Below are 20,088 nucleotides of genomic sequence, written 5' to 3' on the forward strand. Positions count from 1 at the left end.
ACCTCAAGGGCACTGTTATTAATGAGGTGAGTAAAACTCCATGACAACAGCTTGTCAAAAAAGATAAAGCTTGCCAAGAAACATCGACAAAAAAAGATGATTATCATTTTTTTTTATTGCTTTTACCCCTTGAAATGCAAAAGAAAGGGAACATGTTTACAAAAAAAGAGCAAGCTTTCCTAATTGTAGATGAGTAATCCACTGCCTACAATTATATTTGACTTTCACCAAAAATAAATGTGATTAATTGATTAATCAATCACTGAAATATACAAAAAAATTGAGAAAAATATAGTATCGTCCTATATTTTGCATGTATTCAACGGTATTAACCTGCTTAGCATATGTTGGCCTACAAGGATAGTTTTAGTGTGTTTTATCAACACAAATGTGAAGAACATCAAAGTAGACGCCACATCCTTTCATTTTGCTGTATGCAGTCCTTAGTGGAAAAAGTTTGGGCACCCGTAGTTTAAGTGTCTGTGTGTGTCTTCCCACCCTGGCAAACATTTTATGCACGTGTGTCTGCGCGTGTGATCTACTAGGAATTGTCGTTATCGCCTCAGGTCAAAATCTGCTGGCATTTATCCTAATCTCTACAGCTCAGTGAGCATGCATGTGTGTGTGAGTGTGTCGTGTGTGCTGTGCGATCTTGCATCTAAGCAACTGTGTGTTCTAAACGGATGTAAACAATGCAGCGGGAGCTAGCTAGCTGTTAATGAAGAGCTCATTAGTGACACCAGCTCTTTGACCAATTGGGGGGGAAAAAAATTCCCCGTTAGATTATTTTTTTATATATAATTATAGTTTTTTATGTTTATTTTGCAGTTTTATTTAAATGATTCTTGAATGTTCAAATTGAGGCCAATATTTTTCTTTCATTTTTTTTTTACATAGCAAACGTTTTTTTCTTATACCTTTTTTAATAGTTTTTTTTTTCAAGTGTTGCCCTAAGCCTTGTAATGTCCTGATGCAGGCCATTTTTAATGGTATTAAGAAAAAACCCAATACAATAACAACAACAACAAAAACGAGGCCACAAATGTCCCCCAGGCCCGACTTTGGTCAGCACTGACCTACCCACATAGTGTGGTGTAAAAACAGTGAAAGTTGCATATTTTTGCTGCAGGAAGATTGACTCAACATGCAGGAGTTAAACAGAGGAGTGAGAAGCTCAAGTAGTCTACCCCCAGTGCTGCTGCACCATCTGCATGTTCAGGAAGCATGTCCAAATGTAATTGATTGGATGTGTCACCGTGTGTCTGTGCACATTAACAGCAGTTGGATGTTTTTTTGGATGCCTTCAAATGTACACACAGAGAGAGCCAGTGACATCACTACACTGAGGTACTTGTTGATTACCCACATTACACAGTCTGCCACCTGGCCTCACACCATGTTAGCAGGTTGGCACCCCCTCCCCACACACACCGAAACCCTCCTCCTCCTTTCTGTGCACCTCACTACGTTTCGGCTATTGTTTAACTTATTAATAAATTAGATGAAGTCACAGTTTGTAGTGCCCAATGCATTCAGTTTTGGGATCTTCTGTGATTGTATTATATACTGTAGTAGAAAGTGCTCCTCCTCGGTCAAGGAACTATATTTGGTTACTTGAATGGGTGTTCACTAGAGGTGTCACGAGATTGTGTGTCACGAGATCTCACAATATTAAAACGTGATGTGATTTCTTGTTTGGAGAAAAGCTGTCTCGCGAGAACAGAGCAGCCAGAAGCCAATCAGACTGTGAACTATGGCATTGCTACTATGAATAATAATAAACGTAATGTGGAAGTGGCAGTGTGCAATGGATTATTGGAACCGCACATTAAGTTCTTGACACACACTTTAAACCCTGCAATTCAACCTACCTTGGTGTTTCCAGCATCAGCGAGTGACATGTGGATGCAGCTGCGGCGTCTTGTTAATATCCAAGCAGAAGCATTCTACATTTAGACTTATCAGATCAAAACACGTACACGTACGTGTTTGACTGATCAAAACATGTACATGTTCGGACTTGTCTGCGCTCTTAATCACTTTACCATTAATCACCATCAACATTAAAAATGGCAGCACTGGGTCTGCTTGGACCAGGTGTCCGACTGCAGTGCACCATAGCGTCCACAGCAGGCGGCTCCTGCCGCTCTATAGTCTGGTTCTCCTGACCTCTGGGGGTGCCTGGAGCATGTGTCTGACTTGAGAGCGTACTGAGGAGACCATAACTCCGCTTCATAACACACCTCATATGTAGAGGAGATCCGTGTTGACAATTTAGCGGCAGGGTCAATATATTTAGCGAGTAGGGGTGCGCATTAAAAGTGAAAGACTTTGCGCCTTGCAAATTGTGGCTCAGGAGCCATCTGTGGAACGTGGCTCATTGCAGAAATAAAATAAGATATTAATAACGGACGGTACGAATTGCGTGTGAGACATGTCTCAGACGGCAATTCCTCAACTTTACAGAGTGAAAGGAAATATTGCATTATTATGATATTATTATTATATATTATCATAAGAGTGGATTATTTGGTCTAAAAAAAATGTAGACAATAATATCCTTTAACGTCAATTTGTGATACAATAAATATTTCAAAACGCACCTGCATTGTTTTGTGTATAATATAGCTATATTTGATTTGTTAAATCGGTTATATTCTTTTTTTTAAACTGTCACTTAACAGACTTTTTTAAGTCTGTCACTCTTGGTGCGTTGGGGGGGGGGATCGTAGTTGATATTATACCCAGTCTACAGTTACAGGACATAAACATAACTATAATACGGAAAACGTCACCACCTTGTGTTGCACACACACGATGATGTGCCGCGGGGCCACATTTACATGCTACAGGGCACGTGTTTGCTTGTGTGTGTGTGTGTGTGTGTGTGTCACTGCTGCCTCGTTCCGCTTCTGCCTGCATTTGCATAATCTGCATAATGATGCTGGGCTTTAATTGCCTCCGCCCAGGTAAAGGATCATGTGGTTAAGTGGGAGATCATAATTATGTAAATAATTGGCCTGACCACAGCAAGCTGCTCCTCTCTGCCACCCATCTGGAAACACCGAGGGAGATATAAGGAGGTCCAGATAACACAGAAATGAGGGCAAGTAGTGAAGTGCTCCGTGCAGAAGAGAATGAGGAAAACCCAAAAGAAAAATGGAGGACAGGAAGCAACATTTGTCTCATCTAAGCCTCACCTGTCAGGGAGTTCTTGCATATCTAGAAGTGTCGTTTAATATTGTTCCCTCTATCTATATGCATACAAAAAGCACTAACTAGCAAATTAATGCGAAGCAGGGGTACGATAAAGTCACGTTTTTTTGTCCACACATATTATCATAGCAAGGGAACCTAAATCTATTATGATGACGTTAAAGCCACAGCAGGAAATAACTTAGTTTTGTTTTAATTTAATGTCGCATTCATTAATAATTGGCTTAGTAGCGAACATCTGGAAATACAGTAAGCATTGATTATGTTACTAGTGCAACAAAGGTTGTGAAAGAATTGCAAAAAAAACCCCTGCACTCACATTATCTGCGATGCGAACACAGCAAGAGATGCGTTCTCCTCTTTCTGCACACATATACGAACAATACAAATGCATACTAAACAAAAACTTTATGTCCTACTAAAAACATGATAAAGAAATTAAAGCAACAGTAAGACATAATTGTGGGAACTTCCACAGTTCAATTCTCTATAAAATTCTCTATATTCTCTATAAAAAAAAACTCCCCCAAAAAAACACACCCATACAAAGCAGGTAAAATGTCTATGGTTACATATTGTGCCTTTAATAATATCAGATTTCACAAGCATATCACAACTCCACGGGTGAGTATCTTGTGTATGTACAAAAACAAATACTTTCTTACGTCGTACTAAAGATTCCAAATGTAAACATTAAAGCAAAAGTCAGCAGTAATTGTTAGAACATCCACAGAGTAATGTTCATGAATGTGAAGAATTAAAAAAACAAAACAAAACACCAAAAAACCCATAAAAATTCTAACCCCATTCACAGCAAGTACATGACAGGTGACACTCAACACTTTTACACCAATTAAAAACTGTTTACCCGTCATGTGACTGTCATTGGTAGAAAAGCACCACTCCCCACAACGCATTTCAACCAAATTACAAATCTAACTGAACTGTGTGGGTGACCTCAAAGCATTTTCGCGACACGAGGACCTGAAATTAGATTTAAGTTCATTCCAATCGTTATTCCCCAAATTCCTGCATATTGGAGGGCTCTAGAAGTGTGATGCTGTCAACAAACACACACACACACACACACACGCACACACACACACACATGCCTGCATGCTGCACAGATGGTAAAGGCAGCGTCCTTTTCACACAGACAAAGGGAAGGTAATTCTCTCGGCAGGACGTGCTGGGAGCTGAGGCGGGAAAAGAGCAACACACATGCACACTTGGTTTCCTCCCTCCCTTTTCTTGCTTCCTCCTTAACTCAGCCTGGGGCCAACAAACATCGCAGGAGTAAACCGACAACGTGTGCATACGCCCTTGTGTTTGTGTGTGTGTGCAGTCTAATAGGCTTGAGGAGGAGACATGGTGGGGGGAGAGAGAGGGAGATAAGATGCAAAAAGGAAAGTGCAGAGAGGGAGGGAGGTAATAAACAGGATTAGTGCTTATCTTTATAGTACTGTGGCCACTGTACGTATGTGTGTGCATGTTGTGAAAAACATAACTCCTATACTGTTAAACGGAAACTTGCATTTTTTTGTGTTGGCAAAAAAAGAAAAGGTTCATGATGACAAATAGCAGTAGCTATGCTGGGTGATGGCTGCTCAGTACAATACGGCAAGAGAAGTAAAAAAAAGAATGTGCAGTTACTGTGTGTTGCAAAGTTAGCTGCATTTTGTCTCCATCTGAAGAGACTCACCTCCCAAGCACACGTGGTAACCAATATGATTACTGTCGTGCCGTCACACAATTTCTTTCATAACATTTTGCTGTTAACTTCCTTTGTATGACAGGTCTGAACATTAAATTAGCGCTCACCCATCACCAAAAATGCATAATTATTTTGTGTAAAATGATCATTTGTTACAGTTAATAGAGGTTTTATTATGCCGAAGGTTTGACCCTGATACTCATTATTACCTTATTAGGTTATGTTTTTGCCAGCGTTTGTCTGTCTGTTTGTGTTCAAATTAACTTGAAAAGTTCTTGGATATGGGATATGGAAGAACCGATTAAATTTTGGGGGTGATCCAAAACTCTACATTTTCCCCAAATTCAAAATTTAGCATAGTAGCATTTTTAGTCATTTTCCTAGGTAGACACTTAGCACTATCATCCTAGGTGTTAGCACTAGCATGCTAACATTAGCATAGTAGCATTTTTAGTCATTTTCATAGCTAGACACATATATAAACACTTCGCACTATTATGCTATGTGTTAGCGTGCTAACATTCGCACATTAGCATTGCTAGCATGCTAACATTAGCATAGTTGCATTTTTAGCCATTTTCATAGATAGTCACATATATAAATACCACTATTATGCTAGGTGTTAGCATGATAACTTTAGCATGTTAGCATTGCTACCATCCTAACATTAGTAATCTAAACGAATAATATTTATGGCGTGAATCACAATATGGGGGGAACTATGGCGCTTGGCCGAGGTCTTTGCTCTCCGAGTGCTTTTCTAGTTTGTTTGTTTGTCTGTTGGTTTGTTTGTGTTTAAAGTAACTTGAAAAGTTCTGGATTTGGATGAAATCTTCAGGAATTGTCAGAGATGGGATATGGAAGAACTGATTAAATATTGACCCGGATCACCGTCTGGATTCAGGAATTTTTTAAAGGATTTTTTAAAAATTAATTCTTTAACATTGCAAGATAGGACAACTTTTGGCATTTGTGCATATAACGCCAGAAAAAATGGTCAGAGCACTTGGGGGAAAAAAAACTTTTGGTTTGGTTTGGTTTAGTTTATTTGAACATGAAGGTTACAATAGAATACATCTCTGAATCATCCTTTCACAGTTCCACATGTCCAAAAGGACTAGGAAGAAGCAAAGCTTATTTAATCCTACCACCCATCTATTCCACATCTAGTACAGTACATGTTGTTCACTTCCTGCATTCCATCTCATATTTTCTATAATAATCAGAGTAATAATAAATAATAAATAACACTAAGAAGATGACAAAAAAAACAAATAGAACCCCCCCCCCCCAAAAAAAAAAAAAAACGAGCATGACAGAACAATCATTGTGATGATCAAGACTCTTCTTCCTTGTATTTAGCAAACATCAACTGCTTGTATTGTTTTTTGAATTTGCTCATCTCTGTACATTGTTTGAGTTCCTTACTCCTTCCTTACTCCGTTCCATAATTTAATTCCACATACGGAAATGCTGTGGGTTTTCAGCGTTGTTCTCGTTGTGTTAAGTTTTATTTTCTTCTAAGATCGTATTTCTCCTCTCTGATAGAGAAATACTGTATGAGGTTTTTGGGTAGCAAGTTATTATTAACTTTATACATTATTCTAGCGGTTTGTAAGAATACTAAATCTGCTAATTTTAATATCTGTGATTTTAAAAATAAAGGGTTTGTATGTTCTCTATACTTGGCATTGTGAATTATCCTCACAGATCTTTTTTGCAGTACAGTGAGTGAGTGAAGATTGCTTTTGTAATTATTTCCCCATATCTCCACACAATACGTTAGATATGGTAATACTAAGGAACAGTACAGAATGTGGAGTGATTTATGATCAAGAACATATTTTGCTTTATTCAATATAGAAATATTTCTCGCCACCTTTTGTTGTATATATTTAATATGAGATTTCCAACTCATTTTTTCATCTGTTATGACCCCCCGGGAATTTATATTCTTTCAATTTTTCAATGTCCACTCCGTTTATTTGTATTTGGTCGTACGTGTCCCTTCTGCTATTTCCAAATAACATTATTTTAGTTTTACTTAAGTTCAGAGATAATCTGTTTCTGTCAAACCATGATTTTAATATGACCATTTCATCCTTGACCTTTTTAATGTTCTTGTGTGCATTCCCCAGAACAAAAGGCAGTGGTATCATCCGCGAATAATACCAACTTTAAGTCCTTTGTTACTTTACAAATGTCGTTGATATACAAATTGAACAGTTTTGGTCCCAGTATGGACCCCTGGGGTACTCCACACGTAGTGTATAAACTCCCAGATGTGTATTCTCCTAGCTTTACAAATTGCTTCCTGTTTGCTAGGGAGCTTTTAACCCAATTCAAAACTAATCCTCTAATTCCGTACCTTTCTAATTTTGATGTTAAAATATTGTGATTAATTGTATCGAAGGCTTTTGTCAGATCCATAAATACTGCAGCTGCACATCTTCTGTTGTCTATAGCAGTTGTGATTTCCTCCGTGATTTCGATCAGTGCCATAAAAGTTGAAATGTTAGCTCTGTATCCATACTGACTACCTGCTAGTAATTCATTCTCTTTTTTAAAGATTGGAACCACCTTGGCTGTTTTCATTTTTCTGGGAAATGTTCCAGTCTGAAATGATAAGTTACTGATATATGTTAACGGGTCTACAATCTCATTGATGACCCTTTTAATTGTTTCCATTTCGATTCCATAACAATCAGTTGATGTTTTTGCCTTAAAAACAGGACAAGTTTCCAACAGGTTCTACAAAATTTCAAAGACTGATCCAGATAATGGGATAATTCCAGATACTATCATCCAGAATGTGAAAAAATAGGGTACCTTTGGAATTTTCAACATAGGAAGGCAACAAATGAAGCTATAAACATGCAAAAAAAACACCATTATATATAGCCAAGACACTGTGGAATCTGGAGTGTGCCCACGGATTTATTGTATGTTCAAAAGCTATGGAGCTAGATCCAAAAGAAAACCGCCATTATGGAAAATGCGATTTTTGTGAATGACTACTGAACTAATATTGATGTCATTATGAATCCAATTGCTAATGGTATGTTTTCAGGGTCAGGGAATCTAAATATGTAGATAAAATAAATGTAGGACTAATATTTATGGTGTAAATCACGATATTAGGGGGAACTATGGTGCTTGGCGGAGGTCTGCGCTCTCTGACTGCTTTTCTAGTTTCTATTTGCATTCATTCTTTTGGCAAAAAATTCTAACATATCAGTTATAACATAACAGTTAGCATCCCTGGAAGGGTTTGTCTTTGAAATTCCACTGCAGGGTTCTGCACATTAAGATTTAAGGGAGGACAGGTGGGGGTTGGTGGGGGTTAAAGATGCAGGTCCGCCCCCATATATGACACGGCCGTGTTTGTCGCTTACCTGACCGGAGTGTGTCACTTTCTTTAGTTGAGGAGGGGAGGAATACATTTAAATAATCATGGTTTTGGGTGATAAAATGCAGCTATTGTGTGTGTTGCTTATGGTGTTTTTTGTTGTTTTAGGCGCAGAGTGCGTGTGCACTCCTGTGTGTATGCATACAAATGTGTGCATGCTTGCGTGTGTGATGGATAGAGGGCTTTATGAGAGAGGAATAGGCTAATGACCAGGTCTCCAGAGGCAGTAAAGAATCCTGCAGCTATTACTGCCACACTTCATAATAGCCTCTGTGCTTGGCCTCTTTTACATGCCACCCTAATGGGGAGGAGGGTGTGGGTCTCTATGTGTGTGTGTGTGTGTGTGCGCGTGCAATCTTACAGTCCAAGTGTAAGCCACCCTTTGAACCCCTACTCTAAAAAAAAAAAAAAAAAAAACCCGCACACTGTATCGTCCACCCATGTGCATGCTCTTGTGTGCGTTTCCAATCTATCACTCTAATTCTGGCCACACACGCACACACGCACAGCAGTCTATCTGTATAGGTCACAGAGGATGGAGGTGAGACAACCACCCACCTCAGAGAGTGTCTGCCTGTGCACAGCCACACCATAAATCATGTCAGGCTACACTTGTCCCCATGGACCAGACATGGCAAACTACAGCCCGCGGGCCACGCATGGCCCGTTAAGCTTTTTAATCTGGCCCGCCGGACATTTCCAAGTGATTTTTTTTAAAAAACCTTTAACGTTGAAGCTGTAGGATTTGCAATGGCATTTTTAAATGACCAGAAGTCTTGAACTATTGAAATGATTCCAACGGTTTCTGAAGCGATTCTATAGAAATCACAGTCTTTTGTGACCAGGTACACGGGTGAGTGACACGTTCACATCCAGAGCGTTCTTTTGTCCCACGGTTTTGATTGGCTGTCAGATGTGGAGGGAATTTGGGGGTGTCAAGGTAGTTCAGAGGAGGAAAAGCGGCCGGTGTTGATCGAGTACTCTTGCTAGTACCGTTTCTTGCTAGTATTGAAGATAAACTTACATAAATGTCTGTTTAAATGAATGTAAACTTACCCAATATATTTCTATATATTTATATCTCTATATTCTTTTTTTAGAAATGCCAAATAGCTCCGGGAAATGAATGTGTTTCATGTTTATTTCAATTGTGGATTAATCACAAATATGTTTTGTTTTAGTAGTACACAGTGAGTAAAAAGAATTATATTTGGCAAAAAATTCTGCTTGAAAAAATTGGCAAACTATTGATCACAAAAAAAGATGCATCGATAATCGTTTTATCATCGTAATCACATCGAATCGTGAGGTGGCCAGAGATTCCCACCGCTGTCGGCCACCGATTAGTATCGTCCGATTTCCGTGAAAAATGACAAGATCGGCAAATGCCGATAAATGCTTTTCCAACGCTGATCACAAAAACCGATCACCTTTTGTGCATGTAGTATCTTGACCTACCTAACATCTTTGGCAGCGTCTTCCCACTTTCCCCACCCACGAACAACAATCATGTCTACCGTGTGCACCTTTAAAAAGCTTCAATAGCTTTGGCATGTGAAGACCAAACAATTGACGGAGTATGGTGAGTTTTCGAGGCTCACGGTGTGACCATCATGCAAAAGGCAGCTAACGTAGCCATGTGGCTAACACTCGTGCATAGGCTATGTGTGTGACAGTCAGAAGGCTAAGCTAATAACCCAAAAAATAATTGAATTCATCGGACGAGATGACCACGCTTTTCTCACCAGTGGAAGACATCGATTTTGCCGAGTGCTTTTTCACGCACCTGGAAGTTCCGCCAATGTACTCTCACATCCAAAATCTCCTTAAAGAAGGCGTCTCATCCTCTGGAAGTTTCACCATGCGGTTATATTTTGTTCTCTTCAAAAAGTAGGTAGAATATGTTTTGGTCTAAATTAAGGGGATTTTTATGGTTCCTTTTTTCTCATTCTATTGCCAGTAGCAAGGGTGCAGCTAGGAATTCTGGGTCCCATGACCCTTTATTAATTAATTACTAATTTTATTAATCTTTCCCTATTTTTGGGGTCCCCTGGCAGTCAAGGGACCTTAGAATTGTCCTGACTTTTCCCCTTTATACGATACCCCTGGCCAATAGCACTCATTATAAATAAATTATATTGTGTATACATTATAAAAATGTATAATTAATACAATTTCACAGACAATTTCAGTCCTGGATGATCGGATTAGGCAACATAAAATCCTGGTCGCAGCATCCCTAGCTCTTGACATTCAATATTTTATAGTTCATATGGAAAATCCCACATCCTTTATTTGTGTACATTCTGGGTGTCTTATTCAGTAAAAACCTGTCAAATTCAGTTGTGTTTTTTGAGGGGGGTTGTCTTACAACACCTGTCATGTCTTGTCAATATGTTTGAAGTACTCCTGAAAAAAGGGACACAAGCGTACACAGCAGATTGTACAGCGCCTTAACAGCTAAAATAAGGCAAATAATCCCAGGTGGACTGTTACAATTACAGGCGCTAAATGACACATATGAATATAGCTTCCCCCTGTAAAACGTTTTTAACCCAATTTTTTAACCCAAAAAGTATGCCCACCCCTGCCATAGACACACACACACACATACAGTACAGGTGCATACACACGCACGCACACACACACACACACACACACACAATACACCTCCTCTTTCTCTGGTATGAGTGCACAGATTTGAGGATTATGAGAGCCGTCTCACTTTTTTTGATGTGGGTTAGGCTGGAGGTGGTCCAGTTTGTGTGTTTGTGCATGCTTCTTGGTTTATTAATTGAGGGAAAACATCAAGACTGATTGATGCTGTTACAAGGCAGAAATCTGCACTCTGAGGTATACAAAATGATGCAAATGTGTAGTCTGTTTGGTGAGCCAGGAGGAGGAGCTTTCTTGTGCTCAGTCGCACTTATGTTACGTCCATTAGTAAACACGCTACTTGTATTGATGATAAAGGTGACTTTTCAATGGTAAAAAAAAAAGCATTGTGAGCAGTTACATTAAGATCCTTAGGGAGGACGCCAGTTCTGAGAGGCCATCGTTGCACTTCTACTAAGCTTACGAGGCATTTTTTTTTACCCCATGTTGATGAAGCTTGTTTTATTTTATGTTTAGTCTACAGTCTACAGCACCTCTACCCGTAGCTGCATTAAAGAAGTGATGTACAGGTGAAGTGATGTACCCTTTTATTCTATACAATCAAAACCAGGAAATAATAGAAATAGAATTAATCTGTTCCAGGGTCAAACGTTTTCTATCATGAAGTCCGCTATGATGCAAAATTGACTTTTTAATGATGTTCTAACAATCTCTGGGCTTCCACCTTCCTCATGGACATGGACTATGTAAAGCCCGCCACCTCATAGAGGACAGCTTTGTTAAAAAAACAAAAAAGAGGCCTCGCTACACATCCTAAAATAAAGACCAGCGCTCTGCCAACTATCCATCAGTCAACTGCATAAGTAGGAGTTGTAAGTTTGATCATTTGGTTTTCTTCAGCAAATAGGCTAACCAAGCATGATGTTGCTGTTGAAATGTAAATGTAATGTTAGCACTGTAGCTCACATAGCTACGCTAGTGTTGCTCACGTTTTTATCCTCTTATCCCACTCCTTAATGTTACGTTGTTGAATTTGATATATACTGTAACATCTATTATGTTGGTAATAGAGTTACATTGCCTGTGTAAAAAGTGGATGAAGTGCACGATAGCGCTTTTTGGAGACAGGCGTGGACAAACACAGTTTGTTAGCATTAAAGCTACAGACACACAAAACAGTAAATAGAGCTTACTACAGTAAAAGCATGTTTAAACTGTCTAAATTCTTGCTGAAAGGTTAGAGGTTATATTAACTCATTGTAAGGTGAAAATGACCAAGTACTACTTAGTAGTGGGCTTCCTTCTGTGGAGGGAGCAAGGATTGAAGCACCAACTTTCCAGTTTCTGGACAAACTGCTCTAACTCCTGAGCCACGGCCGCACCAACCTAACACCTAATACTGGTGTAAAATAATAAAGCTATATCATAAGAGTAGTTGACAGATCTTGAAATACACCTAAATCCATCTTAAATGCAAAAAAAGGGCTCGCCAAATATAAGACAAACAGACTAGATAATGGGAAAAAATACTTCAAACTATAGTGAAATGATCTGTCTTGCAGCTAGTTAATTTTACTTGATAGAAAAAATCCTAAATTTAGATTTCTATATCTAGAACTAAACAGGACCTTTAAGCTGAAAATACTTATTTTCAGAATAAAATAGTTGATACAACCAATAAAAAGGGAAGTATTATTAAAATAAGTGAAAATGAAATGACATATTAGTGCAAAATGAATAAGCTGTATCCTGAAACTGGCTGAGCTTGAAATAAACCCAAATTAATCTTACAAGTAGGCCAAAAAGTTTTAACAAAAAAGGTCTACTTGTTCCACGGATATATATCTTAACTCGTGCTATTAAAAATCACAACCAGAATCATCAATAATTATTTTCTTTAGCCAGTATACCAAGTTGCTCGATTTGTCATCAAATATTGTTTACAGTGTGCCATTACCTTTCTGTTTAATAAACTGAATGTTGAAGCATTGTTGTTTAGCAGTTCTTAAATGAAGCATCCTGTGGATGTTGTGGAGTCTTTGAACGAGATTTTATTTGTTGGGAAAACCAAAATAACTTATTTTGAAAGTTATTTGCTCAATTTTAACATTTCTGAAGTAAACTAGACAAAAAGTAATCCCTCATTCTAAAATTAAGGTTATACTGTAAAGTCAATGAGTAAATACCCCTTAAAACTAAGCTAAGAAATGAGCTAACATGTCTAGAAATATGATTTTTAATCAATTAATCAGTGGCAGATCATTTGCAGTGTATTGAGCAGCACTTGTATATGTTGAGTTAAATGAGCAGATGTGTTGACATGATGACATGTGAATCTCCAGTGGCCTATAGGTTGCAGTGAGAACCGAGGGTGTGTAGGTGCGTGTGTGTGTGCGTGTTCGGGAGGTTGGGGTGAGGGGGTGGTCACATCTTCCCTCCTCTCCTCATCCCTCGTTCCCCCCAAGGGAGCATCAGTGGAGCAGGTGCTAGCCGCCCCATCCAACCCACCCGTCTCTTAACCCCCCTCCTCGCCAAGCCTAGCTTCATCCAATCCCCCTCCTCCTCCTCCTCCTCACGCTGCTCTATCTCTCTCTTGTCCTTCCCACATCCTCGCAGCAGCAGTGTTCTTTTTGTCACTGCTGCTGTGAACATGAAGATCGGTTAAAGCTGAAGACTTCTTTTGTTTTGCCATTTAAGTCGGTGAGTTTTCTTGTTTAATGCGTTTTTAATAGAAAAGCTGCTTTTTTGTGACAGGGGGAAACATCGGTTTGTCCTCTTAATGATGCCTTGAGGTTGCATGACTTGACTTACAGTATATCAAGGATCTACTGCTGTCTTTTATAATTGATATTTTGTACTAATTTCATTAGTTTTGGATGCTTATTCTCTCCCCATTCTTTGGGGTTGTGCTTGTGTTTTATTTTGTCTGACTGACACTTAAATTATGATTTATAGTTAACGCCTGAAAGTGTGCTGAGTGTGATTTAATTAGTTGACACTGTAGCCAGTAAAGATGTAATCAATTCAATCATGGTGTAGGGACAGGAACAGGAAGTTGCTTTCATTTATGATTCTGTTAGCCCCATGTGATGATAGTTTACGGTGTAAACAAAAAACAAAAACAATCGAAAGAAGCAGATTGATTAATCGGCATGTGTTTCATCGTCAACACGGTGATTTTAGCACTAAAAGGCTGAATGATAGCCATATTAGGCGCTTTTATTGTGAAGGGAGAATCCACCACTTCCTGGTTGACGGCGTTCATGGCGGTGTTTTGACACAGCTTGTGGTCAGGTGTTTTGCAAGCGGCTTCCGCTTTGTGTTCCCCTTCCTGTCCAACCTGTTGCTGATCAAACAACGTTGGTGTTTGTGACGAGACAAATTTAACGGACATGAAGATGGGCTGTCAACCAGTCCCCCAACACAACCTCCCCGCCACAAACCCTCCACTTCACTGTGACGCTGGACGTCACACTGCTGCACCCGTGGGAGTCAGAGGAGACCTTTAACAGTGACTGTATTGTTGGCCTCAGATAGATAGATGCCGCTGGGTGCATTAGCAGCAGTCAAGCGGATCGCTTCGCTTTTGTGTGTATGTGTGTACACAGCCTGCAGGTGGAGTTCCACACACACACACGCACACACACACGCACATGCACTCGCACACACGCCGCCCCATGCGCCATCTGACCTGCCGTGGACCAGCTGCTCTGCAGGGGTTACTGACTCAAACTCCAGTCTCTTTAATGATCCTCCTCTCATGTTGATAAACTAGACTAGTACTTCTACACACTCCTCCCCCATTTACTTGTAGTGTTTATGCTCATTTCTGAGTCATTCAGTGGTGTTTTTATAGGAAAAAACGTAGTGGGGAACCAACCAGTTTCCAGCATACAGTGGATGATAATAATCACCACTTGTTGCTAGGCAGAATTCACAGGGCTTGAGTCAAAGGTATTTTAGCGGTGTAAGAGATCTAGGGGACATTTAGTTTTTGATCTTCATGTTGAGTGAATATAGGTGAAATTTGCCAGAGAATATCCATTTTTAAAACATTTTAGAATGGTCATCTCCAATCTTTAAATAACCTATAATAGTAAAGCTACACAAAAAGCGACACATTTCTTCCTCACGACAAAAAATGGCCTATTGAAAGCCATTCAGAGGGCATTTTTGACTGGCTGTACATTCAATGATAGCTAATGTTAGTAGCTAAACTTTCCCCAAATGTCTATTGTTAGCTCACAACAAACATGGCTAATGTGCGTGCGTGTGTGTTATGTGGGTTGTGGCTTGCAGCATTGAAGCAGGAAGTGGGCAGAGTATACACCTTGGGTTAGCTTAGCGCCCCCATGCAGTACCAAACCAAAACAGACAGCACCTTTAAGGTTTCAATTTGAACTGCTTCTATGTTTAATTCGTTTTATTTATTATTTTAAGTAATATTTGCCCACCTGATGTTGCTACTTTTTCCCATTCAAAGCATGCAGCAAAAAGTGTACAGCATGTGTATTTGTGTGTTTTCACTTTAAATTAGTTATGTAAACGTACTGGCCTTTAAAGGGTTAAAATCCCCAAAATGTAATTCATACTTGACATGTATATTTCAATTAGTAGTTTTAAAAGATTGACTCCTATAACGTGGAAAAACTATATTTTGGGAACCTGACATATTTGGTTGTCGGAGTCAAATGCTTGGAATGAATTGAAGTATTTGTTTTCCATGCACGGTTCCCCGCACGGTTGTAAGGTTAGGTGCGCTTGCTCACGCTTGCTGTGCCTGAGCACAACCTAGAAGTGTAAGGGTAGTTCATAGGAGTAACAATTCAAAAGGTACCACAAAATCAGTTGCAGCAATGCAGTGATTTTTGATGCACAAAAATGGATGTGTCGGCCAGCATGGGACATATGAGTGAGGGGTAACTGCACCATAGCATAGTACAATAACTAGAATACTGCACCCTTAAAGGAAAACCCATTCTAATGAGAAAAAAACAGGTACCATGAGGCAGCTGTTTCATTGTGGTTTTATTTTGTCAATGAAAATCTTAGCACGAGTGCTACACGCTAACGCTATGAGAATGGCTTAGTGTTTCACTATAGCTGGATCTGCCTAGCATCCTGCAACGTTATGCTCTGCCTGGGGCATGTCAACGTAAAAAGTAGTCGTGGTAGATGTCTCTCACAAAGTCTGCCGTGATTAGTGATAAGCAAACGCTCTCACTATGTCGCTGTTATTGACGGAAGTAGCGTTCGTTGCTGTGGGCTCTGTGAAATCAATGCGGCGAGGAAGGAACCTCCTGTAATGCTTAAAATGACCAAAATACTGTAAGTATTACATGTTATCGTGAATGTACCTGCTAGTACATGGTCACAAAAAAATTATAAAATGTTGTTTGAGGTTTTGGAGGTGTTTTGATAGAGGGCTCTATAGGTGGACTAGGTGAATCCCCTCATGTGCATTGTTAGCTGCTCTCGTGCTAGCAGTTTTTCTCTATTTAGAATGCACACAAAAGAGAAGACGTGTGTTCATGTTTCACATAAGGATTGTGGATGATGAATTCCTCAAAAAGTGCAGTTTTCCTTATGTTTTGGCCTCTATGTACAACAAGAAGATGCAGTTTTGTGGTGTTTTGTTCAGTTGGTTATTGATGATGTTTCATTTTGTGGAGTTTGGATATGGATCGCTAAACAGGCCTTAACTGCATCCACTCTATACAGCAACAGGAAATGTTTTTTTAGAAGCGTCACATACAGATGAGGCTCCAAAAAGCCGTCATTATAAAAACAAACTGCCAAAACGACGCCACCGCTTTTATCGGGTGAACGCACCATATCTCCTCGTTTACCACACTAATAGTTTGTGTGTTGTGCTTCAGACAGCACACGCCTTTTTGCCAATGCCGCACACAGCACCTGCCTGGGTGCATCTGCTATTTTGTGTGTCTTCCGACACCCTTGTGTTTGTTCAAATGGACGAGGTCAAGCTGCCGCGCTGTCGACACCTGGTGTGTGAAGCAGCCTGGGGCTAGAGGAGGAGGAGGAACTGTGGCTGTGTGACACCAGCCCCTTGACAAAAAGGCTGAAAACAAAGAAATGATGAGGCCAAGGACCTGAATTCCCATAGTTTTTCATCATTCTTGAGAAACAAAATAGAAAATCAAAATAAAATAATTGTTATTATCGGTACAGATTTGTTATTAGGGGCAAGTGAAGCAGTGCCCCAACAGATCAGATGCTTGGGTAAAATATGCTAAATTAGTGTTATAATTTAAATATACTGTACTAGTAATCCTTATTGTTTCCTTTCATTGGTGTTTGCATGCTTTTAGTGTGCCAACTTTCCTTGTCCTTTCACAAATGTTCTTTCCCTACCAAATCTACCTAGCAACAAGTGACAACGATAACGTGACACATGGCCAGGAAGAAGAATCTGAACAATTTACATTTACAGTCTACATTTTACTGCATCATTTGTGAAGCAAAAATGTAAATTTGTTGTTTTATAATGAATCACTTGTTTTTGACTGTGCGGTTTAGTACTTTCTTGTGGGAAATAGCACGCACCACCATTTTTGGTATCTAAAAACACCTATTTATTGTTCAGGACCATAGAATAGCACAGTTTTTGTGACAACCTCAAAAGTGAATGGACTTAAAACTAATGATGTTGCAGTGATGTATCCAATTAGAGTAATTTGCATGTCAGCCGTATACTGCTCACAGCCACTAGGGGGCATCTGGTGCATTGTTGTGATAGGCGGTGGTGTATTAACTGGCAGTTTCTGTAGACTTGATGAGACTTAAATAGAGCCAAGATGATGAAAGTGAAGTTCTGTTCCTAATTGAAGCATCCATCATCTCTTCTGTGGCACATGCCATGCTGTAAGGGGCACACTGTTCAGTATCAAACACAATCATGGCATTTTGATTCCTAATTATCAGCTGAGTGTCTTTACTTGTGCTGCTGCTGCTGCTGGAGGTGTTGCTTCTTACACTTTGTGGTTTTTCTGCTCCATTTATCCACAGCAGCATGAATGTGTGCAGGCTGTTTGGTCCCTCAGGGTCGCATGCATATATTTTGTGGAGCACAGTAAACTGAGTCAGCTGATTTGTGTGTGTGTGTGTGTGCGTGTGCGTGTGTGTGCATTGGAAATGAAGATCACCTTTCCTTGTGGATGTCCCGCTCGTGTCATTTATGTGCACTTACTGGCTTGTTTGTGTGTGTATTTGGCATGAGAGAGGAGAGTGTGTGTGTGTTGTTTATGGATGGTAAGGAAGTGTTAAGTGCTGCTGTGCCAGTGAAGCTAGTAAAGCCATTTAGCAGCCCCTGGAGAAACCCTGGAGAATGCTGCGCTGACGCCACTCTGACTGCTATTACAGACAACTTTAAGAGGCTGTAAAACATTTGGCTACGTTTCCTCTCATTCTCACTCAGTGTGAGTGAGTGAGTGTGTGTGAGGACTCTGTGGATGTCTGCCAGCTATTGTAACTGCTGTTAGCATCAGCTGTCAGACACCCAGATGTCGTCAGTGTTTTGAGACAAGAGCACATGGATTTTTCTACATGCTCATTATTGTTGTCATGACGCTCAGCAGAGGTGTATCGTGAACTGTTCAGACCACGCTGTGGTGTCGGCGCGGCGGTTTCTGCAATCACCAGCAAGACAAGAACGAGGCAGTAGGTGATAATGACTAGGGCTGTCAAAAATAACGCGTTAATGGCGGTAACTAATTTATTCCATTAATTACATTACATTTTTTTGTGTAATTAACGGCATGCGCACCAGAGCAAGCACGCTTGTCTGTTGTGATGGCATACGGAGTCCAGTGGAGCGTCCCCACACAGTCACACAGAGTCTGCCGCTCTTTTATAACGTCATTCTGACCTGAACACATCAACAGCAGTACAATTCCAACACCATATACTGTATTTATCTCCAACTCACCTTGGAACGACACTTCCTCATTCTCATTACAAGAACGTGAGATGCATTCAGGGACACTCCAAACATCACAAAAATGGCTTTATCATGCGTGTGTGTGTGTAAATAAATAATTTAATTTATTTTGTAGTGGTGGGCCACCACCACGATCAATTACATGTAGCGGAAACACTGAATATATACATTACATTTGCATATTTCAGACATACTGTAGTTGCTAATGGTGAGTAATCATGATTAATTCATTTCAAAACTGTGATTAATCTGATTAAAATGTTTAATCATTTGACAGCCCTAATTAAAACACAACATACTGGAAGTCAAAAAACAAGTAGATGACAGGACTGTACTATTTTTTTATTATTATTCTGAGGCACCATTCAAAATTTGGACTGTTTTTCTTTGAAAAGTGACTCCTATAGTGACAAAAAATGAAATCTAACACAAGTGAAAAAATTGTGGAGATATTTTGTGTGTCTGTGTGGGTGTTAGCAGGCTACTTCCTGGGTCATAGAGAGTGATGTAAGACAACAGGACAGTACCATTTTTGATTCTGAGAAGAGGTAGTAATAGTTTCTAATGGCAAAAAGAGAAACTAAATGTGTCTAAGAAAAGTGAAAACAAAACCCAAGTACATCAATCACTCGTTTATCACGGTGAATTGGTTCTAGACCCGGCCGTGACAAGTGAATTTCCACAAAGCAGGATTCCTTATTTATAAACAAAATATTTTTGTAGTTAGATCATAGAAAACCTGTTTAGGACCTCCTAAATACGTTTTTTTTAACATGATTAGAGCCCTCCAGTCATGAAATAACACCTTTACAGCAGAGATGTGCGGTGAGGTTCATGGCTGGTGAGGCACTGACTCCATTGGTGTTTTTTATGTTGATACAGGTTGCTCATTAAAGGGAATGTTCGCATTTTTTTGACATGAAGTTGTATGACATCCCCATCAGCAGTGGAGTCCAGCAACTTACCCCCCACTTGGTCTCCTAAGTCCAGTTCTGGTCGGATTTTGGTGATGAAGAACGTAGTTCCGCTTAGTTCCTGGGGACATTTAAGTAAAGAGTTTGTCTTCTCAAAACAATGTGTTCAAAAGAGTAATACATTTGCATTACAAAAATGCCTTCCCAAAAAAATCGGACCTCACAAAATGCTCTGCGTTATATTTTTCTTGCAGACACT

The 20,088-nt window shown here is 39.7% G+C and overlaps 1 protein-coding gene across 5 annotated transcripts in view; it reads left to right on the forward strand.

Moving 5' to 3' along the window:
* Positions 1-20,088, forward strand: part of LOC129181229 (genetic suppressor element 1-like) — a 70,853-nt gene that overhangs the window by 21,691 nt on the left and 29,074 nt on the right. Inside the window, exon 1 of one of the 5 annotated variants that reach the window (XM_054776115.1) lies at positions 12,045-13,654. The exons of the other annotated variants lie outside the window; for them this stretch is intronic. The gene's annotated coding sequence lies outside the window, so the exon portion shown is untranslated. Of the gene's footprint in view, positions 1-12,044; positions 13,655-20,088 lie in introns of those variants that run through there. 5 annotated transcript variants of the gene reach the window in all.

This window comes from Dunckerocampus dactyliophorus, chromosome 5, assembly GCF_027744805.1.
Source record: "Dunckerocampus dactyliophorus isolate RoL2022-P2 chromosome 5, RoL_Ddac_1.1, whole genome shotgun sequence".
NCBI lineage: Eukaryota > Metazoa > Chordata > Actinopteri > Syngnathiformes > Syngnathidae > Dunckerocampus > Dunckerocampus dactyliophorus.